Raw genomic sequence first — 25,385 nt, 5'->3', positions numbered from 1 at the left:
ATTTGCCAACCAGAAAATATAGTCAGAACCTGATAGTTATTTTATTTGGTGGGAATGCTTAGGACTCTAAGCCCTGGAGATGGCATCTCAGTAGCTCTGAGAAAACTGCTCCAAGGAGGCAGCAGGGGAAGTCAGGCTGTATACAAGTCTGCAACAAAGGGAGCAGGCAGTCTGAACATCAAAGATCAGGTGTCAAGTTCAGGAATGTAGCGCTCTATGTGTGGGAAGATGCAAGCCTCTGGACTCACTGGATTCAATGCTTCCGCATGCAGCTCAGCTATCTGGGGCAACCCTGGTTCCCTGTTCACCTTAAGCAGCGGCAGACAGCTGCTTCCTGCTTTCCCCCAGCTCTTCAGCCATACCATGGAGGGTGGCAGCATCCCCAGGATCAAAGATTTGGGAGCCCTCATTCACATTTGGAGGCCAGAAATCACTGATGGCTGTGACATTTCTTGTTTATTGATATGGCAGGAGATATTTTCATTTCACAAACTCATGGAAAAAACCCAATCCTGAACATTCCTGTATGTTCTCCTTGAGATGTCACATCACCTGTTTTAACCTGTTCTTGGTCACTAGACTTGGATGTGAGTTTCAAAGTTGGAGTTTGCTGTTGGGAGAAAAGGGATACAGTTTTCCTTATCCTGCCCAAGTGTTCACAGGCCAATTAAAACTCTAACTCTACCTAACTACCTCTCCCTTTTTCACCTCTCATTCCCTAGGTTACTTTATCTGTTTATTTCTCAAGCAGATATAGATTCCTCCTTGCTCTCTCCCATGTCTCAGTTCAGTTCAGTTCAGTCGTTCAGTCGTGTCCAACTCTTTGCGACCCCATGAATCGCAGCACGCCAGGCCTCCCTGTCCATCACCAATTCCCGGAGTTCACTCAAACTCACGTCCATCGAGTCCATGATGCCATCCAGCCATCTCATCCTCTGTCGTCCCCTTCTCCTCCTGCCCTCAATCCCTCCCAGCATCAGAGTCTTTTCTAATGAGTCAACTCTTTGCATGAGGTGGCCAAAGTACTGGAGTTTCAGCTTTAGCATCATTCCTTCCAAAGAACACCCAGGGTTGATCTCCTTTAGAATGTACTGGTTGGATCTCCTTGCAGTCCAATGGACTCTAAAGAGTCTTCTCCAATACCTGTGTTCAAAAGCATCCAACCACCTCATCCTCTGGTGTCCCCTTTGCCTCCCACCTTCAATCTTTCCCAGCATCAGGGTCTTTTCAAATGAGTCAGTTATTCCCATCAGGTGGCCAAAGTATTGGAGTTTCAGCTTTAGCATCAGTCCTTCCAATGAACATTCAGGACTGATTTCCTTTAGGATGGACTGGTTGAATCTCCTTGCTGTCCAGGGACTCTCAAGAGTCTTCTCCAACACCATAGTTCAAAAGTATTAATACATCAGCACTCAGCTTTCTTTATAGTCCAACTCTCACATCCATACATGTCTACTGGAAAAACCATAGCTTTGACAAGATGGACCTTTGTTGGCAAAGCAATATTTCTGCTTTTTAATATGCTATTTAGGTTGGTCATAGCTTTTCTGCCAAGGAGCAAACGTTTTTTAACTTCATGGCTGCAGTCACCATCTGCAGTGATTTCAGAGCCCCCCAAAATAAGTCAGCCACTGTTTCCCCATCTATTTCCCATGAAGCGATGGGACTAGATGCCATGATCTTAGTTTTCTGAATGTTGAGTTTTAAGCCAAATTTTTCCCTCTCCTCCTTCACTTTCATCAAGAGGCTATTTAGTTTTTCCTTGCTTTCTGCCATAAGGGTGGTATCATCTGCATATCTGTGGTTATTGATATTTCTCCCAGCAATCTTGATTCCAGCTTGTGCTTCATCCAGTCCAGCATTTCTCATGATGTACTCTGCATATAAGTTAAATGAGCAGGGTGACAACATACAGCCTTGACATACTCCTTTCCGTATTTGGAACCAGTCTGTTGTCCCATGTCCAGTTCTAACTGTTGCTTCTTGACCTGCATATAGATTTCTCAGGAAGCAAGTCAGGTTTTCTGATATTCCCATCTCTTGATGAATTAAATCTAGAACTTAAATTAAAAATTTCAGGCTAATGGGCTTCTCTGAAAACACACTGTTTCAAGATTGCTTTAATCTGGTTACTACTGAAAAAGTAAAGGTGATCCTGCTGTGATTCTTCAGGGTAGAGAGAGATGTCATGTAGGAGTGGCCAAGTAAGTGTTACATTTCACAACACCCCCCTGCCCCCAGTTCCATTGTGGACATGTGGAGAAGCTGCTTAACTAATATGAGACCTGAGGGTGAAGGCCTGGTTGTGAGGTGAACCCACCCAGTCCCTGGCTGATGGCTCTGCATGGTGTCCAGCGCTCAGATCTACAGTCACGCTTGCAGTCTTCATAGTTCTAGCCTGTGCTTGGGGATGGGAAGATACCCAAGACTTCTCGCAGGGCAGCTCACATAGCTATTCACCATTGGGAAGTGATGAAATAAATGATATATGATGAAAGAAATAAAGAATACCCACCAAGAAGCTCAGTGAACTCCAAAAAACACAGATAATCCAATTCAGGTAAAGAATATGTGAACAAAATAAGATTAAAAATTATTTATTATCATGATTGTTATTGTTTTTAATTTTTGGCTTTAGTGGGTCTTTGTTGCTGCACATGGGCTTTCTCTAGTTGCAGCAAGCAGGCACTACTGAAAGGTTGTTGTTGAATTACGATGCCGGGATTCTTGGACCCCAGAGGAGAAGAATTCAATCCGGGGCCAGAGACAGGCTTGATCACTCAGAGCTTCTGTGTAACAAAGTTTTATAAAGTATAAAGGAGATAGAGAAAGCTTCTGACATAGGCATCAGAAGGGGACAGAAAGAGTACCCTCCTGCTAGTCTTCAGCTGGATGTTATATAGTCACAAGCAGCCTCTTAATGAAAGAAAGAATGTCTCAAAACTCAGAATGGCACCAGGCCCCTCACCCATAAGATGTATTTCGGGATAATCTTGGCACCAAATGGTTCATCTTGGGCCATAAAAGGATTAACTTGAATCTTGAAGAAGGGCAGATCACCATACAAATAGTTTCATTTACATAGATTGCTGCTAAGTCACTTCAGTCGTGTCTGACTCTGTGTGACCCCATAGACGGCAGCCCACCAGGCTCCCCCGTCCCGGGGATTCTCCAGGCAAGAACACTGGAGTGGGTTGCCATTTCCTTCTCCAATGCATGAAAGTGAAAAGTGAAAGTGAAGTCGCTCAGTCGTGTCCGACTGTTCGCGAATCCTATGGAATGCAGCCTACCAGGCTCCCCCTTCCATGGGATTTTCCAGGCAAGAGGACTTGAGTGGGGTGCCATTGCCTTCTCCATTACATAGATTAGAGGAACAATATTTGAGTATAACATACTGGTTTATCAAGTAGGTCCTGAGCCAAAAGGCGGAACCGACTTAAAGACAGAGTTTGGGGTAAATGCATAGTATATTAGCATAGCTTAAGATAAACATTTCCATAAGAAAAAGGCATTGGTTAACTTCAGATGAAACCAGGTGTCACTATGGCAACACAGAATTTTAAGAGAAACTTCCTTTTAAATTTGTATAGATAAGGAAAAATATCGCTAGTTTGTTTCCTCCTGCAGCTTAAGAGAGATAAAAATCTCTGACACTTGCAGGCTATTTCCTCCGTTTGGAGACCCCTGGCCTTCCTGCCTGTTACCCTCTCACTACTTCTCTTTGTGGACAGCAGGCTTCTCTATGCTGGGGCTTCTCTTGTTTGGAGCACAGCCTCTAGGAGCTCAGGCTTCAGTAGTTGCAGAATGCAGGTTCCTATTTGTGGTTTGCGGATCCTAGAGCACAGGCTCAGCATTTGTTGTGCATGGGCTCTGAGTCACTCCACAGAATAAATTCAGTTTTGTTTTGTTTTTGTTTTGTTTTTAAACAGACTGAAATCATAAATAAAAAAAAAAAAGGAAGCAAACAGGGAGTTTGCTGTTGATTTAGTGGTTAGGATTTGATGCTTTCACTGCTGTGCCTGGATTCAATCCTGGTCAGAGAACTGAGATCCCTGAAGCTGTGCAATGAGGCAGAAAAAGAGAAGGAATCAAACAGAAATTATTTTAAGATTACAATGAATGAAATGCAACAAAATGGAAAAATGCTACAGAAAGCATCAGCAATAGCAGAAGAATCTTTGAGGCAGAAGACAAGATAATTGAAATTACCCAGCCAGAGGACAAAGAAGAAAAAAGAATGAAAAAAAGTGTGAAAGAACCTGTGTGAACTATGGGAGAACATTCACAGTAACAACCTGCACATTATTGGTGTCCCAGAAGGAAAAGAGAGGGAGAAAGGGACAGAGATTGTACTTAAAGAAATAATACCAGATAAGTTCCACATCTGATAAGATTTAGACTTTCAAGTTCATGTAGCTAATAGGTCACTCCTCAGAGTTCATTCAAAATGATTGTCTCCAAGACACATTGTTTGTAATCAACACAAAGAAAGAATTTTAGAAGCATCAAGATAAAAGCAAATGTTCACAAAAAAGAAATTCTCTGAAGAACCTTAAGAATATCAGCAGACTTCTCAGAAGAAAGCTGACAAGCCAAGAGAGAAAGGGATGATATATTCAAACTGATGAAAGAAAAAAACCTGCAAACCAAGAATACTTTTCTCAGGAAGGTTGTCTTTCAGAAATGAAGATGAGTGAAAAACTTTCCCCAAAAAACAACAGTTGAGGGAGTTCACCAACAGAGTTTTGTCTTACAAGATTGCTGAGGGGAGTTCTGAGGTCTCCCGCATTGCAGGCAGATGCTTTAACCTCCGAGCCACCAGGGAAGCCCAAATGAAGGATACTAATTATTATATTAAAGAAGTGAAACTGTACAACAGACTTGTAAGCTTAAATATGTAATGCAATTCTGAATATTCTAACACTAAATATGGTAGTGTGCTAACCAGTTAGCTCTAGTTTAAGGTGAGCATTAAAATAACCATAGAGAAAAATATTTTGTTACTGATATACAATATAAAGAGAGATAAATTCTGACATCAAAAGGAGAAAGTATAGGAGAGGATCAAAATGTAGAGCTTTTGTATGTGATTGAAATTAATTTGTTATCAGTGTAATGTAGACTGTTGTGTCTTTAAGATGTTTTATGTGAGCCATGTGGTGCCAAAAACCTACAGTAGATTCACAAAAAGTAGAGAGAGAAAAATCAAAGCACATTATTATCCAAAACGATCAATTCACAGTTCTAACTGTTGTACAGAAAAGTCAAGTTATCCCGGTCTCTACAGCATCCTTCAGTATCAGCCCCAGAGAGACCCTCCCTTCACAAAGTGAAAGACTAATTAGTCTGTTTGTTATTTTAAGCCAAAGAACTCTTTCTGCACCTCATCTCCTTCCGTATGTCATATAGATGGTGTGGCTGTACTTTTTTAATTGCAAATTTTCTTCTTGTGATGTTCCTGTGTGGTTTTAATTGAAAAACTGCCAAGTGATAAACCATCCAAATACCCTGTCTCCTCTGTTGGGTCTGATTAAGACTTAATAAGAAGCCACATGTGAGTGTGTTGTGGTTTGTCTTGTGTATCCTTAGAGATGGAGATTTGCAGTTTGTTGTGATGTATCTGGTGATATGCACCAGATATCACAGAAGGTGATATGCACCTTCTGTTTGAAAATCAAATTTTGGCCTGTCAATTGCTGAAAACACTTACCTTTAAAACAAAAAGGTCAATTAGCTAAATGATGTCCTCAAAAATAGTTCTTCATAGTTAAGATAATTTCTCTTGAATATCTAGCATAGTGCCATTCAATCATTCAATAAACCTTAGATGAGCATCTATTAACTTATAGAGAGTGGAAATACAGAGCTTATACTCAGGTACAGACCTCACTCCAATCCTGGGCCCTGGCAGGGCCTCAGCAGATGCCTGTAGCCTGTAGGAGCCTCGGATAGCATGCCCAGATGGGGAAGGATTCCATGAGAAGGAAGAGAGAATCTGTTCACAGACTTTCAGATGTTAAAGGAGGAACACATTTTGCTGTATTTCCAGTGTTCTTAGGCTGGTCCTCAGACTGGACTCAGCTGCACCAAAGCTCCATGTGCAGTAAAGCATCAGGTCATAGAGTTCAAGTCTGACCAACCACCCAGCCTTTGAACTCTGAGTGCCACTCCAGTGGCACTAATCTTGGGTTTAAGTGGCTTAAGAATGACCGCCCACAAGAACTCAATAGCTCTGGAGTTGGCAATTACATCAACTCTGAACAGAGGTGGATTAATCGTGAAGCTAGCAAAGCTTCACCTTCACCTTCTAAGTCCTGGGAGGGGAGCCCTAGGACTGTGCTCATAAGAATATAGGTTTTGGATGTGGCATTTTCTTGAGTTGAGGGGAAAAAATTCACCAAAATTATTTCTTAACCAAAGGTGAAGTAGTTAATTATCTGCCTGGAGCACTAAATCCAGGAATCAGATTTGTTCAGGAAATCAAGAAAAAACTTGGGGGGCTTAGAAATACATGCTGCCTTTTTATTAGTACAGGATTGGTGGAAGGTAAAAACAGGATCAAAGATGATGGATTGGCTAACTCAGAGGAAAGAAGAGCTGTTTAAGGATGAATGTCAAGATGCTAAGAGAGAAATTTGGGAAACTGAGCCTGACTGTCAGCACCGAGTGATGTAAAGGGAACAGGAGATGCAGTAGGGGCGGGTGCTCTTAAACAGGACTTAGACCTAGTTGTTGGTCAGTCAGAAATGGTGACTGAGAAACAACCAAGCCCAACAGAGGAAGCAAGGTGGGATCAGAGGGAGCAGCTTGGGATGAAGACACAGAAGGAAGAGGAGATCCCGGAAAGGACCTGCTTCACGTGACAGATTCTGTCTTCAAGTCTTCTTTATCCTTTGTATCCATCAGAAGAGACTCTGCTCTGCTGCTGGAAAAAGTGACCCGCAAATCTCAGTGGCAACACACACACACACATACACATACATATACACACACATACACAAATGAACATGCACTTACATACTCATATACAGACACACACATACACACACACTCATCACAACCTACGGACGTCTGTGGTCTGGGAGGCTCTTGCACATGCACCATCTGGAACATGCAGCCTCTGGGGCAGGAGAAAGAGAGAGATTAGAGAGTCACACTTGGGCGTTTCCGGCCTCCACTCAGAGGTGCCACAGGCGACACCGCCCACGCTTCCCTGGCCACAGTGCGTCACCGGGGAATGGAAATGCAGCTGTTTGACGAGCATCACTGTCTATCCACGTCCTTCAGTAGAGCTCCTGAGAGCAGTGCTGTCAGCTTTTTCTCACCTTGGAGAAGCTTCTTAGCTACAGCTTTGTGCAGAGATTGAACGTGATCTGACCCTCCGGAGTGGGATTTGAAGGCATTTTCTATCTAGCTCCTTGGTCTGGTGTGTCTCTGACTCCTTCCTCCACTTCAGCTTGTTCGAGTGGGATTAATCAGATTTGTGTCTCCCCTGCTCCCACCTCCCTTCCCCACTCAGTATCACTAACTGCAGGGTGATTGTCAGCATTTGTTCATGCATTCATTTCTTATCTGATATTTGTTAAGCTCTTTCTATGTGTCTTTACTTGACCTTATGGAGGCATTGAAGAACAAGACACAATACTTGCTCTCAAAAAACACACCACTTTAGAGACAAAAAGAAAGTTTTTACAGATTAAATAGACACAGCAGTAATTCTGAACTGGAAGAATTAGAAAGCGTTCACAGAGATGACAACTCTGTGCATTTAAAAACAAAGGAGGTTATACATATTTTCTTTCTGTAGTGGGCTTGAAAATGTGTCCTCTAGATTCAAATATGCATAAATGTGATATTCGCTATTTTTATAACTGATTTCATCTTGTGCAGTAGCGAGGGGTGTTTACATGGACTGAAATTTCCATGAAGTTAACACAGACTCTCCCATTTAAAATTTGTCCAAGTTAGCTCGGATTTATGTTAATAATTATCTTGTCAACTCCAGTTCAAGCTCCCTGCTGAGACTGGTTTTCCTCTATTTCAGGAGACATCTTCTTGTCTCTCCTCCCACAGATGGTGTCTGGGATGAGGGGGCTTCTTCCTTTCCAACAGCAGCAAGGAAAGGCCCTTTGTCTGCACACTCTCCACTTAGAATCTGCTTGTCTTTGATTTAGTAGCATTGATCTGCTCTGGTCTTTGGGTATCAGATGTTGCACTATGGAGGAGTGAAGGAGGCCAATTCAGTGCCACAGTAATATACTGTAAAGGGTTGAAGAGAGATGACGGGTTGGACCTCAGTCAACTCACGACCAGTTCATGACCAAGCTCATTCCATGCCCTTGTGATGAAGTGGTCTTTAGTAAAGAAGCCTTTACAAATCTTGGTCCCAGCCATGCAAGGAACACAGATGGTGAGTTGGGTCTCCAGTACTTTGGTATAACAACTCAATTAATTGTTTCCTTTTGAAGTCATATAGTTCTTTTTTAATTCAAAAATATTTTGTATATTAGTCACTCTGATTGGTCCTGAAAATGTCCCTCTACCAAGGATATTTAATTATTAACTTTCCTAGTAAAGAGATTACTGAACCTCTGAAACCTCCATATTTTCATGGTGATTTGGGAATAATAATGCTACATATTGTATTGCTTTACAATCCATAAGACTGAATAAACAGTTAGTCTAAGTTAAAGAATGGGATTCTTCCTGCTTTTTACTTCTGCACTTCTAATTCAATACAGAACTTGTTACACTAAAATTTTTTATAAAAAAATTTCTTCCTGTTACAGTTATGTGTGGTTTGAACTGAAAATATGCCAAATGATACATATATAAACATCCGGACCACACGGCCCTATCTGATTAAGACCAGAACAGGAGGCTTCATGGTGTTCACCTGTCAGTGTGCTGAGGTTTGTCTTCTTTATCTTCAGATATACAAAGATGCAGTGTTTATACGTATTTAGAACTGGCTCTCTCAGCACCGCTCTTGGAATGGGGCTAGCCTTGTTTCTGGTATTGCAATTGACTGCATTCATTGCAGAAAAGTGTAGAAGTGAACCATACCTAGCTTATGCCATTTAGTCATATTGAAATAGCTTTACAACAAGTGACACAACTTGCACTGTGCTGTTAAGTCCTCACACCAAGTTAGATTATATCTCACGAGATTTCTTTTGATTGAAATGATTTGTGTAAAATACCTGGTTGACATTCATTCATTCAGGTATACAATAGACATCATTTAGGATTTTTAATTAGCAGGCATTGGGGATAAGGAGATGAATTAGACACAGAACCTTTACCAAGTCCATTTATAAAGTAAACTTGGCAAGTAAACAACTTAATTCATGAGGTTCACAGTTGGTAAGGTCGAGGTTCATGAGCAGTAGAACCTCTCTCTGGGGCACAGAGAAAAGGGGAGATGTGTGGAAGACTCACAACTCTGGCCCTAATCACCGTCACAGCGTGTGGTTCCTGGGAGAGTTCTGACAGCTCCAGTCAAGGCTCCAGGTAACAGAATTGAATTCCTGTTCTAGAGTTCTGGGATTCCTGGGATGGGATGGAGAGAGGGGCCCTAATATTGCTTCTCTGCCAAGATGAGGTACTACTGTTGACTGGTGGTTATATCTCTTACTAATGCCAACTTATTTAATTCTAACCAAAACTCTGTCATCTATACACAAGTATAACTCTTCTTTTACAGACAAAGCCACTATACAGAGAGTGTAAGGACCCTGTTCAAGGTCACACACACGGTATGTGGCTGAGCTCTGAGTCAGGCCGGGGCACACTGGTTCCTGAGACTCTTCTCCTGACCCCTGAAGTTCACATAGACGCAGCTGGGTTAGTGTCCTCCCTAAAGCTTTCCTCCTTCAAATCTTGGATGAGGTTAGACACTGAGATTTTCTTATGTGTCAGAGAAGATGAACCTTCATCAGAGGGCGAGTTGGTCCCTGCTGACCCTTCGTCCCCAGCTCTGGGGTAGAGGGTGCTGCCTGGGCACAGCCTGCCAGCCCTGAGTTAACCCCTCCTTCCAGCCCACTCCATCCTTATAACAGGGTATGAAGTCCAAAGCAGTATTTCACTTGTGAGATCTCAATCCTGAGGTGAGACCATGTGTACTAGGTTCACTAAACACATCCCTGTGTCATCCTGTGGGAGGAATGACTGGACTCCAGGAAGCACATCCCATGTTCTAGGTGTTTGTCTGGTGGTTTCTGGTGATGCTGCAGAGTCCGTAACTGGGTAAGGAGTGGTGACTCTGGGACCCACGGGGAGTACAGCATCGACTCTAGTGACTGAGCAGGTCCTGTTCCTACCCCAGTCCCTGAGTTTATATTCTGGTTTTGATATTTATAATCAGTTATCATCACTACTGTTTTAAGCATCCAGAGGAGATGGGGTTCATGTACAGATGGAGGCTTGGAAGTCAGAGGAACACAGGGCAAATAAGTGACAGTTGCAAAATAATGGGTTAATATTAGCATATTTAGAGGGAGAAGAGCATATGTTCAGTTGACTTTTCTCCCTTTTTATTTACCTGAGTCTCAAGGACAGAGAAGCTATGTCTGCTGATCAGGATGAGGTGTTTCTCCAGCGGGGATGTGACAGGGCTGTGGACTGGTCTGCAGCTGCCCTCAGTGTTGGCCCCACTGGGACCTTCAGGTGTGGGAGGGGGAGGGTCTGAAGCCATCTCTGAGCTCTGGTAGGGACTCTGGGGCGTGTGTGTCACAGGTGGGTCCTCCCCACATTTGTGCTGAAATGATGAGAGTCAGGGTGAAGGGGCCTCAGGGTGGGTTTGTGTGGACCACAGAGGGGCATCTTGAGCTTGAGGGATTATGGGGAATGAAGGCAGAGTGTTAGTGACCTTGAATTTTGATGGGGGAGCTCTGTCTTGCATCACTTATGGCCCTACTCAGTCTCTATACTCATCCCTGGGCTACTATCTGGAGAGCATCTGGGAGCTTCTCTGATCAGCGGAAACAGAACAAGGCAGCAGTGGCCACACGGGACATCAGCCCCTTCTGCTTGGCTCTGTGCCCTCAATCCACCTGGGCTTCCATTCTTGCTGCCACCTTTCCTCTTAGACTAGAATGAATGAACCCTCTTCTGTTTTCTGCTTCACTCGCCTCTTCTTTGCCCCTTGCCTGCAGCCACTGTGCAGCAGAATACTTTCTATTTATCCTTCTGTCTGGGGGCAGTTGCTTTAAATTATATTTTACATCTTCTTTAGTTATGGCTTATAATACAAGGGTGTTCTGAATCCTATGAAACCAAACTCTCAATATGCAAAGAGGGACAATGTGAAGTTTAGAAAATCCAAATCTTTCTAAATTATATGTTTTCTTCTCTTAGATCCCCAAATCCTATTTTGGCAGACTAGAGTTGAATGATAACTCCTACTTTCTCTTTGTCTCCTGTAACAGCAATCTCTTTCTTGAAGCATCATTTTTGTTGACTAGCTGAGAGAGATATTTCACATAAAATTAATGCAATAAAGGGGAAGGGACTTAGCATGTCTGCAAATCCCTTATAGGGCTTCCCAGGTGGCTCAGCAATAAAGAACCTGCCTGCCAATGCAGGGGATGCAGGAGACGTGGGTTCGATGCCTGTGTCGAGAAGATTCCCTCAAGAAGAAAATGGCAACCCACTCCAGTACTCTTGCCTAGGAAATCCTGTGGTCAGAGGAGCCTGGCGGGTTACAGTCCAGGGGTCACAAAAAGTAGGACACAACTGAGCTCACAGGCACCTTCTCTGGGACCCAGTCTCCAGGTCATTCTGAGAGGAGACCTGCAATCTCATCCACTCAGCTTAACGGTTCCCTCCCCACCCTCTCCACGGTCACCTGTGAATTCCTGAAATCCTTGTCCTCATTTTCTGCTGGCCCAATAAATGTTCTCATATTTGAAGCCTTCCTGTAGTACTCTTCTTGACCCTGAGCTCAGTGCTGGGGAAGATCAATGCTGGATATCACTGATGTTATTCTCCATGGTCCAGTGAATTCCACAACCTGACCCTGCCAGATCTTACAGTCCTTGGGGACTGGCCAAGGTAATCAGAGGAAAGAATGGTACTCATAGTTTTTGATGAGACTTTTCTACTTCAGCCCTGGTCAGGGGGCCCGGCTCTCAGGACCACGGAAGCAGGAGGTCAAAGGACCGTGTTGCTCATATAAGGAGATGTTGAAGATTCAGAAGCTCATTGGTGTTTGAGCTTCAGAAAGTGGCAGATGCAGCCTCCGATAGTGCCTGAAATGGTGAGAGGTGTCGCTATTGGCTCTCAGGAGGGAGGGTGTAAGGGGTGGTCTATATAGACCCCGGTCGGCACCCTGATGCCTCCTCATAGGCTGATCCTGCAGATGGGACTGTGACCTTGAGGACATAGGGTCAGGATGGCTCTGGGCAGACATCTCTTCCTGCGGGGACTCTGTGTCCTCCTCCTCGGCACCATGGTGGGTGGTCAAGGTAGGAGCTGCCCCTCTGTCCTGGGTCCACGGCAGGGGAGTGGACCGCTTGGTGAAAGGAAAGGTGTCTGGAGTTCTGGAGCTGAGCCTCAGTATTTTTGACCAAAAAAGAGCCACGCTGACTGTGAATGCTGGTCTCTCTCCTGTGCGGGCTATATTGGTCATAGCGGCAGATTTTACAGAGCAGTGAGGTTTGGTCTGGATAGAGCTGGGTCAGCCTGAGTCCTCTCCGCTGTCTCCCTTGTTCTCAGGGAGCTTCTAGGAGTCCCAGTGGCTCCCAGTGTGTGGAAGGTCCAGCGACTGACCCCAGCTGGGACTCTGGGCTCTTCCCACACACTCCATGTGCCTGGTGTGTGAGCACTGCCCCTGGGTCCCTGTGTTTCCTGTGTCTGTGCTCCTGTAGGCTCTGTTCTTGTATGTGTGTGTGTGTCTGTGTCTGTGTCTGTGTGTGAGGAGTTTGTGTTTGTGTGCAAGGATATGTGTATTTGCAGGGGTTTGTGATGAGTGTGTGAGTGTGTGTGTGTGTGTGTGTGTGAGAGAGGCTGTGTCTGAGAGAGGGTGTGTGTGTGTGTGAGGGTGTGTGTGTGGAGTGTGTGAGGAGTTTGTGTTTGTGTGCAAGGGTATGTGTGTTTGCAAGGGTGTGTGAGGAGTGTGTGAGGGGGTATGTGTGTGTATGTGGAGAGTGTGAGGACCTTGTGTGTGTCTGTGTGTGGTGTGAGGATGTGTGAGGAGTTAGTGTGTGAGGAGTGTGTGAGAGTGTGTGTGTGAGGGTGAGGAGTGTGTGTGTGTAAGTGTGTGTGTGTGTGAGCGGGTGAGTGAGGAGTGTGTTTGGGTGTGAGGAGTGTGTGAGGTTGTGTGTGGAGTGTGCGTGTGTGATTGTGAGGCATGTGTGAGGAGTTTGTGTGTGTGTGAGGGTGTGTGGGGAGTGTGTGAGGGTGTGTGTGTGGAGTGTGTGTGTGAGTGTGTGTGTGTGAGGAGTGAGTGAGGAGTTTGTGTGTGTGTGTGTGGAGTGGGAGTGTATGAGGAGTTTGTGTGTATGTGCGTGTGAGTGTGTGTGAGTGTGTGTGGATCCTGTCTGTGTGAGAGGAACGGGGCTGCTGAGCAGGGACTGAGTCCGCGGGTCTGTGAAGCACACAGGGTCCCACAGGGCTGGGGGTCATGGCCGCTGCATGTGGCCAGATCAGAGATGATGGTGCACCTGCCTGCCTCTCTCTGGCTCCTCTCCCCCAACCCCCAGGCTCCCCTCTGCATGTTGCTGCGTCTGCCCAGCACTGGGCTCTGTGAGAGGCTCTGCCTGCTTATCTCACTTGTCCCCGTTACGGAGCAGAAGCCCACAGCCAGGAGCGGGGACCTCTTGTCCGAAGAGATCAGTTGTGCAGCCCCAGGTGTTTAAATTCCCTAGCCTCGGCCCCAGTCCCTGTGACATTTCCTGATGTGCTGGGGAGCTGGGATGGTCCTTTCCCCTCCCAGGATCTGCTGTGACTCTGTAGGGAGCACTTTCTGCCTCGTGCCCTCTCCTGTCCTTCCCTGGAGCTGGTTTCCCCTGAGTGAGAGGACGGCAGGCGTCAGGGCTGCGGCTGTGGAGAATCTGGTCTCCAGTCTGGTGGAGGCGGCCCTCTCAGATATGGGTACTGGTCTGGCTGAGACTCACTGCAGCCCCATCTCATCTCAGAGCTCACTGTCATCCCCTAGACCTCAGCCTCCAGTCCACAGCTCTCCTTGGGAAGTCCCTTCCCTCCTCATCTCTCCTCCTTGAGTGCTGAGCAGATGCTGGTGAAGTGTCTCCTCCTGAGGGCTCTGGAGGTCAGAGGTGGGTTTTGGTCTCACAAGGGGGAGATGACGGATGTTTTGATGCATGGCCCCTTCCTGTTACAAGGAAAATTGTAGGAAATATCATCAGCTGTTTTTAAGAAGCAAGAATATTTCACCAAAGCAAGCACTATTTTCATTTTCTTTGAAACAACACCATTCAGAGTTATCCTATAACATTTTGTTCTTCTACTTCATGCTACAGTAGACTTGCTCCTTGTAAAATAAGAGTCTTGGCTTTTCTGAGCACCTGATGATTTCTCACACGTTACAGGAATCTCCACCTTGAAATTCATGATGGGCATTGGCATAAAACTATCTCTCAAATGCAGTTGATACCATTAGACAAAAATGTAGATTCTCAGGATTAGATAATCTGGCATATGTTGTTTTTTATCCCGTTCTTACAATCCAGAATATATTTTGGACATTTTTCTATATCATTAACTATTCTTTTACACACTAAAGCTTTCTATTGTAGAATTTAAAAATACAGGCTATCACAGGGATAGTACTGAATTTTTTAACTGCCTCCAGTTATTTCACTATATGCAGAAGTGCAATATGCTCACCTGACTGTCTGTATTGAGCATTTAGTTGTTTTCAACGATTTTTTGCTATTATGAAAAATGTTACTCTGAACTTCCCTGCGTTTAAATGTAGGACCATCCATGATTGCTTCTCTTAATCCTATTCTAAAGGTGAGGTTTCTGGGAATTCCCTGGTGGTCCAGTAACTAAGAATTCATGCTGCCAGTGCAGGATCCCAGATTCAATCCCTGGTCTGGGAACTAGATTCCAAATGTGGCAACTGAGAGTTTCATCCTTCAGCTAAAGATCCTGCATATGGCAACTAAGACCTGGGCAGTCAAATAAACAGACAAATAAACAAATATTTAAATGTTGAAAGAAAAAGTGGAGTTGCTGCTTTATAGGCTGAGTACCTCTAAGGCTTTAAGGCTTTATACCTATAACTTTAAAGTTTTTGGTACATAGAGATTAATGCTTGCCAGAAATAGCTGCATTGAACTTTAGTTCTACAAATGGTGAATGAGAAGTTTCCACATAGCTTCACCAACTTTGTCTTCTTATGATGTTCTAAAATCTTAGCCAGTTTGGTAGGCAAATACTCGCATATATTAGCTAATTTAATCCTTCATTTGTGAATTACTTTGCTCATTACATTTGTCCTTTTTACCTTGTGACGGCTATCATTTTTGTCATGATTTGTATTCAAGCTCTTTATACTACTACTATCATCTACTGCAACAACCTACAGTGCATTTACTTATATGAACTCATTTGAGCACACAACAGTCCAACAAGGCAGAGTATACATTTTATCCACCAAACAGATCACTGAGGCAAAGCAAAGTCACTTGCCCAAGATGAGTCAGTTGTAAGAAATAGAGGTAAGACTTGAAACCAAGCAGTTTGGGTGCAAGTCCCCGTCCTATTGAATTACATTATTTTTTAGACTGAATATGCTTCCTTCAGTTTATTGTTTGACTTTTTTGACTGTACCAAACCAGACCAGGAATCAAGCCTGGGTTACCTTCATTGAAAGTGCAGGGTCCTAATTGTTGGACCACCAGGGAAGTCCCTCATGGAAGTTTCTAATAATATTAATTGCCTGTTAAAATTTCCTGTTTTTGTTTCCACTTTCAGAGCCTTGTCAAGCATGTTCTTCCACACTTCATATTTAAATAAATTATTTTTATCTGTAATAATTTTATGAATATATTTACATGTGTAAATACTAAATAATTGTGTCAGTTATTTTATATATGATATGACATTCCACCTAATTTTATTTTTTCCAATGTCATTCTTGAATTATTTCTTTTTCTTTTCTTACTGATTTGAAGGCCATAAATGTGCTAAATTATATCATTTCCATACCTTCTTTTCAGAATTTATTTAGACTTTCATTCCACAAATGTTTATTAATTTAAAGATGGGTTTGTGGGGCATTCAACCCATACCCTGTGCAATTCACCAGATGCTGAGGCCCTGATGATGGTGAATAAAGGTCCCTGGCCCATATTAACTGATAGTCTAGTGAAGCTGGACAATAAAACTAGAAATTATAATAAACTCTTATAAGTGCCATCAGTGGGGACACCAGCAGGATTTTTTTTGTTTTTGTTTTTTTCCCAGTGAGTTAGCTCTTTGTATCAAGTGGCCAAAGTATTGGAGCTTCAACTTCAGTATCAGTCCTTCCAATGAATATTCAGGGTTGATTTCCTTTAGGATTGACTGTTTCAATTTTCTGACAGTCCAAGGAACTCTCAAGAATCTTCTCCAACACCACAGTTCAAAAGCATCAGTTCTTCGGTGCTGCTTCCCAGCTGGTGCTAGTGGTAAAGCACCTGCCTGCCAATGCAGGAGACATAAGAGATGCAGTTTCCATCCCTGGGTTGGGAAGATCCCCTGGAGAAGGAACTGGCAATCCACTCCAGTATTCTTGCCTGGGGAATCCCATGGATAGAGAAACCCGGCAGACTGTGGTCCATAGGGTCACAAAGAGTTGGACACTACTGAAACGACTTAGCACACATGCACGCAGCTTTTTTTATGGTTAAACTCTCACATCCATGCATGACTACAGGGAAAAACATAGCTTTTGACTATATGGACTTTTGTTGGCAACGTGATGTCTCTGCTTTTTAATACACTGACTAGGTTTGTAATGGCTTTTCTTCCAAGGAGCAAGTGTCTTTTAATTTCATGGTTGCAGTCATTGTCCACAGGGATTTTGGAGCCCAAGAAAATAAAATCTGTCACTACTTCCACTGTTTCCCCATTGAATTTAGTTCAGATGACCATTTCAAGTATTGAAAGCTGAGAAATATATTTCCAGCTCCCATTACTATTATTCCTGTCATTTTTCCCTTGAATTTGCAAAAGTTTTTGTCTTTCTCTCTATTTTTTTCTGTCTATTGTTTCCAGCTTTATTGGAAGGTAATCACCATATAATAAGATATAAGTGAAAGGTATACAGTATGATGACTTGAAATACATATGTATATATTCTTCAGTGAAGACATACAGGTGTCCAAAAAACACATGAAAAGATGCTGAGCACCATTAATTATCAGAGAAATGCAAATCAAAAGTACAATGAGGCATCACCTCACACCAGTCAGAATTGGCCATCAAAAATTCTATAAACAATAAATGCTGGGGATGGTGTGGAGAAAAGGGACTCAACCAAGAGCAAACTCATTGGAAATTATGTGGGAAACATTGAAGGCAAGAGGAGAAGGGTGCAGCAGAGGAGGAGATGGTTAGATAGCATGATGATTACAAATCATCTTGAATTTGAGCAAGTTTCAGGAGATAGTGGAGGACAGGTGAGCCTGGAGTGTGTCAGTCCATGAATTCACAAAGAGTTAGACATGACTTAGCAACTGAACAACAACAAATAACTGATTCACTTTGTTGTACAGAGGAAATACAACATTGTAAAGCAACTATACTCCAATAAAAATTAATTTTAAAAGGATACAAATGAACTTATTTACAAAACAGAAGCAGACTTACAGATATCCAAAACAACTTATCGCTACACAAGGGGAAATGTTGGGAGTTAGGGAGAGGGAGAAATCAGCAATTTGAAATTAACACACATGCACCTTACTATATATATGATAGACAATCAACATGGACCTACTGTACAGCACAGGGAAGTCTAATCAGTATTCTGTGATAAGCTAGAAGAGAAAAGAATCTAAAAAAGAATGAGTATATGTATTAAAAAGTATAACTGAGTCACTTTACTGTACACCTGAAACTAACACAACATTGTAAATCAGCTATACTCCAAAAATTAAGGTATTAAAAAAGCAATACATATGTATTTTGAAACTATTAACATAATTAAGTTAGTTAACACATTGATCACATCATGTCACATAGTTACTGTGTATATGTTATGAAAACTTTTAAGATTGACTTTATTAGTTATGATCAAATATACAATCAGTATTGTCAACTAAGATCATGACAACTGATTCCATCATTTCTTGGCAAAAAGATGGGGAAAAAGTGGAAACAGTGACAGATTTTATTTTCTTGGGCTCCAAAATCACCATAGATGGTGACTGAAGCTATGAAATCAAAAGATGTTTTCTCCTTGGAAGAAAAGCTATGGCAAATCTAGACAGCATATTAAAAAACAGAGAGATCACTTTACCAACAAAACTCCCTATAATCAAATCTATGGCTTTTCCAGTAGTCATGTATGGTTGTGAGAGCTGGACCATAAAGAAGGTTGAGCGCTGAAGAAGTGATGCTTTCAAACTGTGGTGCTGGAGAATACTCTTGAGAGTCCCTTGGACAGCGAGGAGATCAAGTCTGTCAATCCTAAAGGATATTAACCCTGAATATTCATTGGAAGACTGATGCTGAAGCTCCAATACTTTGGCCACCTGATATGACGAGCCAATTCACTGGAAAAGACCCTGATGTTGGGAAAGACTGAGGGCAGGAGAAGAAAGGAGTGACAGAGGGTGAGAGAGCTGGATGGCATCACCACCTCAATGGACATGAGTTTGAGCAAACTCCAGAAAATAGTGAGGGACAGGGAAGCCTGGTGTGCTGAAGTTCATGGGGTTGCAGAGAGTCGGACATGACTTGGTGACTAAACAACAACGATTGTCAACTACAGTCACATGTACGTTCCATCTCCAGGGCTTATCTATGTTTTAAGTAGACGTTTGTACCACCATCATCCTTTCCTCCCACTCCCACCTCTACCCAGACAACCACGAATTTACTCTCCTTATCTACGAATTTTTTTTTTAGATTTCACATATAAATGAGATCAAACAGTATTTGCTTTTCTCTGTTTTACTTCTTTCACTTAGCATAATGCCTTCCTACATTAGTTATGTGTTGCTGTGCTACAAATTACTGAAATCTTGGCACCTTAGCCCTCGTGATTAGAGCCCGTGCTCAGCAACAAGAGAAGCCGCCGGCATGAGTGACTCATGCACCACAATGAAGAGCAGCCTCCACTCTCTGTAACTAGAGGAAGTCTGTGAGTGGCAACAAAAACCCAGCACAGCCAAAAATAAATAAACAAAACAAAACAACAGCTTAAAGCAGCAAACATCTAGCACCTCATAATTTCCATGGACTAGGAATCAGCAAGGATTACCAGGGTCCTCTGACTCGTGTTGTCTCACTGGTTCAATCGTCTGAAGTTTCAGTGAGGGGTGGGTACCACTCACACCCACCTGGTTATTGGCAGCATTCAGACTTTAGGAGACTGTTTAACTGAGAGCCTCAGTCTCTTGCTGGCTGTTGCCAAGAGATAGAGTAAGTTCAGTTCAGTTCAGTTCAGTCACTCAGTCGTGTCCGACTCTTTGGGACCGCATGAATTGCAGCATGCCAGGCCTCCCTGTCCTTCACAACTCCTGGAGTCTACCCAGACCCATGTCCATCGAGTCAGTGATGCCATCCAGGCATCTCGTACTGTTGTCCCCTTCTCCTCCTGCACCCAATCCCTCCCAGCATTAGGCTCTTTCCAATGAGTCAACTCTTCGCATGAGGTGGTCAAAGTATTGGAGTTTCAGCTTCAACATCAATCCTTCCAATGAGCACCCAGGGCGGATCTCTTTTAGGATGGACTGGTTGGATCTTTTTATATACTTAGATTTTTAATGAATAAAATGAAATTAAACTATAGCATTATTTTAAAAATACAATTATAATATTTAATGAAATAATCATATTGAGATTTTACTAATGTTTACACATACCTTTGATTTTCAATAAGCACTTTATAGACCCATGAAATGGAATTAGAAGAATGACTCTAAGACTATATTAGCAAAATAATACAGATCTCTGTCACTTTCATGTTCAGCAAAGTAAGAAATCATTGCATAAATTCTTAATATCTTAAAATAGTCATGCTATAGTTTGAAGATCTTCTTGTAGTCCATAGGACTCTCAAGAGTCTTCTCCAACACCACAGTTCAAAAACATCAATTCTTCAGCACTCAGCTTTCTTCACCGTCCAACTCTTACATCCATACATAACCACTGAAAAAACCATAGCCTTGACTAGAGGACCTTTGTTGGCAAAGTAATGTCTCTGCTTTTCAATATGCTATTTAGGTTGGTCATAACTTTCCTTCCAAGGAGTAGGCGTCTTTTAATTTCATGGCTGCAATCACTATCTGCAGTGATTTTAGAGCCCCCACAAATAAAGTCTGACACTGTTTCCACTGTTTCCCCATCTATTTGCCATGAAGTGATGGGACCAGATGCCATGATCTTCATTTTCTGAATGTTGAGCTTTAAGCAAACTTTTTCACTCTCCTCCTTCACTTTCATCAAGAGGCTTTTTAGTTCCTCTTCACTTTCTGCCATAAGGGTGCTGTTTTCTGCATACCTGAGGTTATTGATATTTCTCCCAGCAATCTTGATTCCAGCTTATGCTTCTTCCAGCCCAGCATTTCTCATGATATCCTCTGCATATAAGTTAAATAAGCAGGTGACAATATACAGCCTTGACCTACTCTTTTTCCTATTTGGAAACAGTCTGTTGTTCCATGTCCAGTTCTAACTGTTGCTTCCTGACCTGCATACAGGTTTCTCAAGAGGCAGGTCAGATGGTCTGGTATTCCCATCTCACTGAGAATTTTCCACAGTTTATTGTGATCCACACATTCAAAGGCTTTGGCACAGTCAATAAAACAGAAATAAAACAGAGAGTAAGATAGGTCTTCAAAGGGAAACCAGAGTCATCTTGAAACCTAATCTCTTAAGTGACATCTCATCACTTTTGCCAAATTCCATTTGTTACATACCTGAGAAATACCTGGTGTCTCTCTTGCTGCTCCAGGTTCAGTGATGGCACGTTGGGAACTTCGAGTTAGCCATGTGGGAATATTTATACCATAAAAGTCAACAAATGCAGGGATATTTTTCCCCTCAGAGAGGTTTTTTGTTTTTTGTTTTTTTTTTTAATATTTACCAGCACACCACTGCACTCTCTTTTAAAATCTCTCCTCTGTCCTGTGTCTGTGTCTCTCTTGCAGCTCTGGAGCTGAGGCTGAAGGATGGAGCCCACCGCTGTGAGGGGAGAGTGGAAGTGAAGTACAAAGGAGAATGGGGCACAGTGTATACTGAGTACTGGCTCATAGCACATGTAGAAAACGTGTGCAGACAACTGAAATGTGGAGTTGCCATTGATGCTCCCAGAGGGTCATATTTCGGACCAAGACTTGGCCCCATTTGGTTTTTATATGTTTCCTGTGAGAGGAGAGAGGTTGAATCAACTTTGACTCTCTATAAGTGTGTCCATATTGATTTTAAAAACTATAATGACACCTTCTCTCATGACCAGGATGTTGGAGCAGTCTGCTCAGGTAAGGCCTGTCTTGTCTGGGAGGGGATTCCCAGCAGGAAACACCTCTGTCTCATTCACAGAATGACCATGGGGAAACCAGATCACATGCTTTACAGCACTCTTGGGGGAAGACTCTGGTCACACTTGGTTCTTGGAGCATTAGGTTCTCAAAGGCAAGTAAGGGTTTGGTTGGCCCTGGACAGTAAAAACTCCAGATCTGTGGACTGCTGGACCCTTCAGATTGGAGAAGGAAATGGCAACCCACTCCAGTGTTCTTGCCCTGAGAATCCCAGGGACAGGGGAGCCTGGTGGGCTACCGTCTATGAGGTCGCACAGAGTCAGACACGACTGAAGTGACTTAGCAGCAGCAGCAGCAGGATATACTTAAAAATTAGCAGGGTGCTCTGGCATTTTAACCTTGATTATGGTTTTTACTCCCTAATGCTGCTCTAATTTAGATTTTCACGTGTTTATGAACTGTTCCAGTTTTCTTGTGTTAATCTCTTTGTCAGTTTCTTCCCTCTGGTCTACCGCTTCTATATTTTCAGAAACATGTTTTAGTGAAGGCAGGTCAAAGTGGTGACACAGGAGAAGTAAGAAGAGAATAGCATGTCTGTTCCAATTCTCTAATTGAAACTGAAGTCTCGGAGTTTCTTCTCAATTTTAGGAAAGTGATGTGAAAGAGAATTTCACCCTCTGTATCAGATTGGTGAAGGTGAAGTACTGTGTTTAGGATAAATCCAGAGTAGAAATTGTTTCTGAGCTCTGTGAAAGAGCTGACATTGGAGGACTGCAATTTTATTAATGGGAACTTTTGAAGAAACTTCAGATTTTCCATTTTTTGTGCTTTCAAATATTGGTAGTTGTATTTTCAAGGGAAGACATGGCAAGGATCTAACAAAAGTAAAAGATAAAAAAGAGGTGGCAGGAATACACAGAAGAACTACACAAGAAAGGTCTTATTGACCCAGATAACGATGATGATGTGGTCACTCACCTAGAGCCAGATATTCTGGAGTCTGAAGTCAAGTGGGCCTTAGGAAGCATTAAGACGACAAAAGCTAGTGAATGATGGAATTCCACCTGAGCTAGTTCAAATCCTAAAATATGATGCTGTTAGAGTGCTGCACTCAATATGCCAGCAAATTTGGAAAACTTAGCAATGGAGTTCCACAGAACTGGAAAAAGTCAGTTTGTTTTCATTTCAATCCCAAAGATGGACAATGTCAAAGAAAGTTTAAAGTTCCACACAACTGCACTCATTTCACATGCTAGCAAGGTAATGCTCAAAATCCTTCAAGGTAGGCTTCAACTGTATGTGAACTGAGAACTTCCAGATGTACATGCTGGATTTAGAAAAGGAAGAGGAACCAGAGATCATATTGCCAACATCTGTTGGATCATAGAAAAAGAAAGAGAATTCCAGAAAAAATCTACCTCTGCTTTATTGACTATGCTAAATCTTTTGACTGTGTGCATCACAACAAACTGTAGAAAATTTTTAAAAAGGTGGGAATACCAGACTACCTAACCTGTCAAGAAGCAGCAGTTAGACCCAAACATGGAACAATGGACTGGTTCAACACAGGAAAAAGAGTATGACAAGGCTGTATGTTGTCACCCTGCTTATTTAATTTATATGCAGAGTACACCATGCGAGATGCTGGAATGGATGAAGCACAAGGTGGAATCAAGATATTCAGGAGAAATATCAATAACCTCAGATATGCAGATGTTATCACTCTAGTGGCAGAAAGTGAAGAGGAACTAAAGAACCTCTTGATGAAGGTGAAAGGAGAGTGAGAAAGTGACTTAAAACTCAACATTCAAAAACTAAGATCAGTCTATGGTCACACCATCCTGAACATGCCCGATATTTAAAAAAAGCCTAAGATCATGGCATCCAGTCCCATCACTTCACGGCAAATGTGCAGTGCTTAGTTGCTTCAGTTGTGTCCAACTTTGTGCAACCCTATGGACTGTAGCCTGCCAGGCTCCTCTGTTCATGGGATTTTCCAGGCAAGAATACTGAAGTGGGTTTGTTTCCTCCTCCAGGGAATCTTCGCAGGATGGAAGGGAATCGAACCCACATCTCTTATGTCTATCTGAATTGATAGCAAGGTTCTTTACCACTAGCATCACTTGGGAAGCAAATATATGGGGGAGAAATGGAAACAGTGGCAGATTTTATTTTCTTGGGCTCCAAAAGCACTGCAGATGGTGACTTCAATGATGAAATTAAAAGATGCTTGCTCCTTGGAAGAAAAGCTATGATAAACCTAGACAGCATATTAAAAAGCAGAAACATCACTTTGCTGACAAAGGTCAAAGCTATGGTTTTTCCAGTAGTCTGGTATGGATGTGAGAGTTGGACCATAAAGAAGACTGTGCACCAAAGAACTGATGTTTTTGAACTGTGGTGCTGAAGAAGACTTTCGAGAATCCCTTGGACAGCAAGGAGATCAAACCAGTCAATCCTAAAGGAAATCAACCTTGAAGATTCATTGAAACAACTGATGCTGAAGCTGAAGTTCCAATACTTTGACCACCTGATGTGAAGAGCCAACTCATTGGAATAGACCCTGATGCTGGGAAAGATTGAGATGAGAGCAGGAGGAGAAGGGGGGGTGACAGAGGACGAGATGGTTGGATGGCATCACTGACTCAATGGATACAAATTTGAGCAAACTCCAGAAGATAGAGAAAGACAGGGAAGGCTTGGGTGCTGCAGTCCACAGGGTTACAGAGTTGGGTACGATTTAGTGACTGAACAACAATGTATATTTTAAATATCGGTAAGATCCCCTTTCATTCTTGGTGTTGTTAAATTTATGTTCTCTTCGTTTTTCTTGATTGAATTTTTTGCTAGAAGATTATCAGTTTCATTAGCCTTTCAAAAAGAATTACCAGTGGACTTTGCTGATTTTCTTTATTGTTTATGTTTCCTATTTCATTGATTTCTATTAGTTTTTGTTCTCATTTGGTTTTGATTTGCTGTATTTTTATAGATTCTTGAGGTGGAATCTTAGATCATTTGCTCTCGGTTTTCTTTTCTTTTCTAATGTAAGCCTCAAGGAAGCATAAAGGCTATAAATTTTCCTCTAAAGACCATTTCAGTTGCTTCATACTGATTTTGAAATCAGTACATACATAATACATAATTTCTTTTCATACATAATTCCTTTTGTATTTTATCATCATGAAATGTTCTTTTCTCTCTGAATATATTCTTTATCCTATAGGCTTGCTTCATATAATATTAATCTATATAATACAGCTTTCTCTGATCAGTGTTTGCATGGTATATCTTTGTGACCTTATGTCTCTGTGTTTATACAGTGTATGAGTTTGTCTTACTTTATCTAGTCTGATCATCTTCTTTTAGTTGGAGTGTTTAAATTATTTAAATTTAATGTAGTTATTTATATACTTGTGTTTAAGTTTACTAGCTTGCTGTTTGTTTTACGCTTTTTTCCCCTATTGTAATCTTTAATTGAGCATTTTAATACTCTATTTTATGTACTCTCTTGGTTTATTGGCTATATCTCTTTTTGCAGAGCTTATCATAATGTTGAAAATATTACTTTTTAATCACATTTTTCTTTAGATATCATGTCACTTAATATATAATTAAGACCTTATTATAGTATAATTCTATTTCACTGTTCTTATTATTTATGTTACTGTTGTCATATATTCTACTTATAAATATATTATGATTTTGTAATACAAAATTGTTATTTTT

The 25,385-nt window shown here is 42.1% G+C and overlaps 1 pseudogene; it reads left to right on the top strand.

Annotated features, from left to right (window-relative positions):
- Positions 1 to 12,394: 12,394 nt before the first annotated feature.
- Positions 12,395 to 25,385, top strand: part of LOC128048719 (antigen WC1.1-like) — a 58,662-nt pseudogene continuing 45,671 nt past the window's right edge.

This window comes from Budorcas taxicolor, chromosome 5 (genome assembly GCF_023091745.1).
Source record: "Budorcas taxicolor isolate Tak-1 chromosome 5, Takin1.1, whole genome shotgun sequence".
NCBI classification, from domain to species: Eukaryota; Metazoa; Chordata; class Mammalia; order Artiodactyla; family Bovidae; genus Budorcas; species Budorcas taxicolor.
Note: the sequence above shows the minus strand (reverse complement) of the source record. Positions and strands in the feature narration are given on the sequence as shown.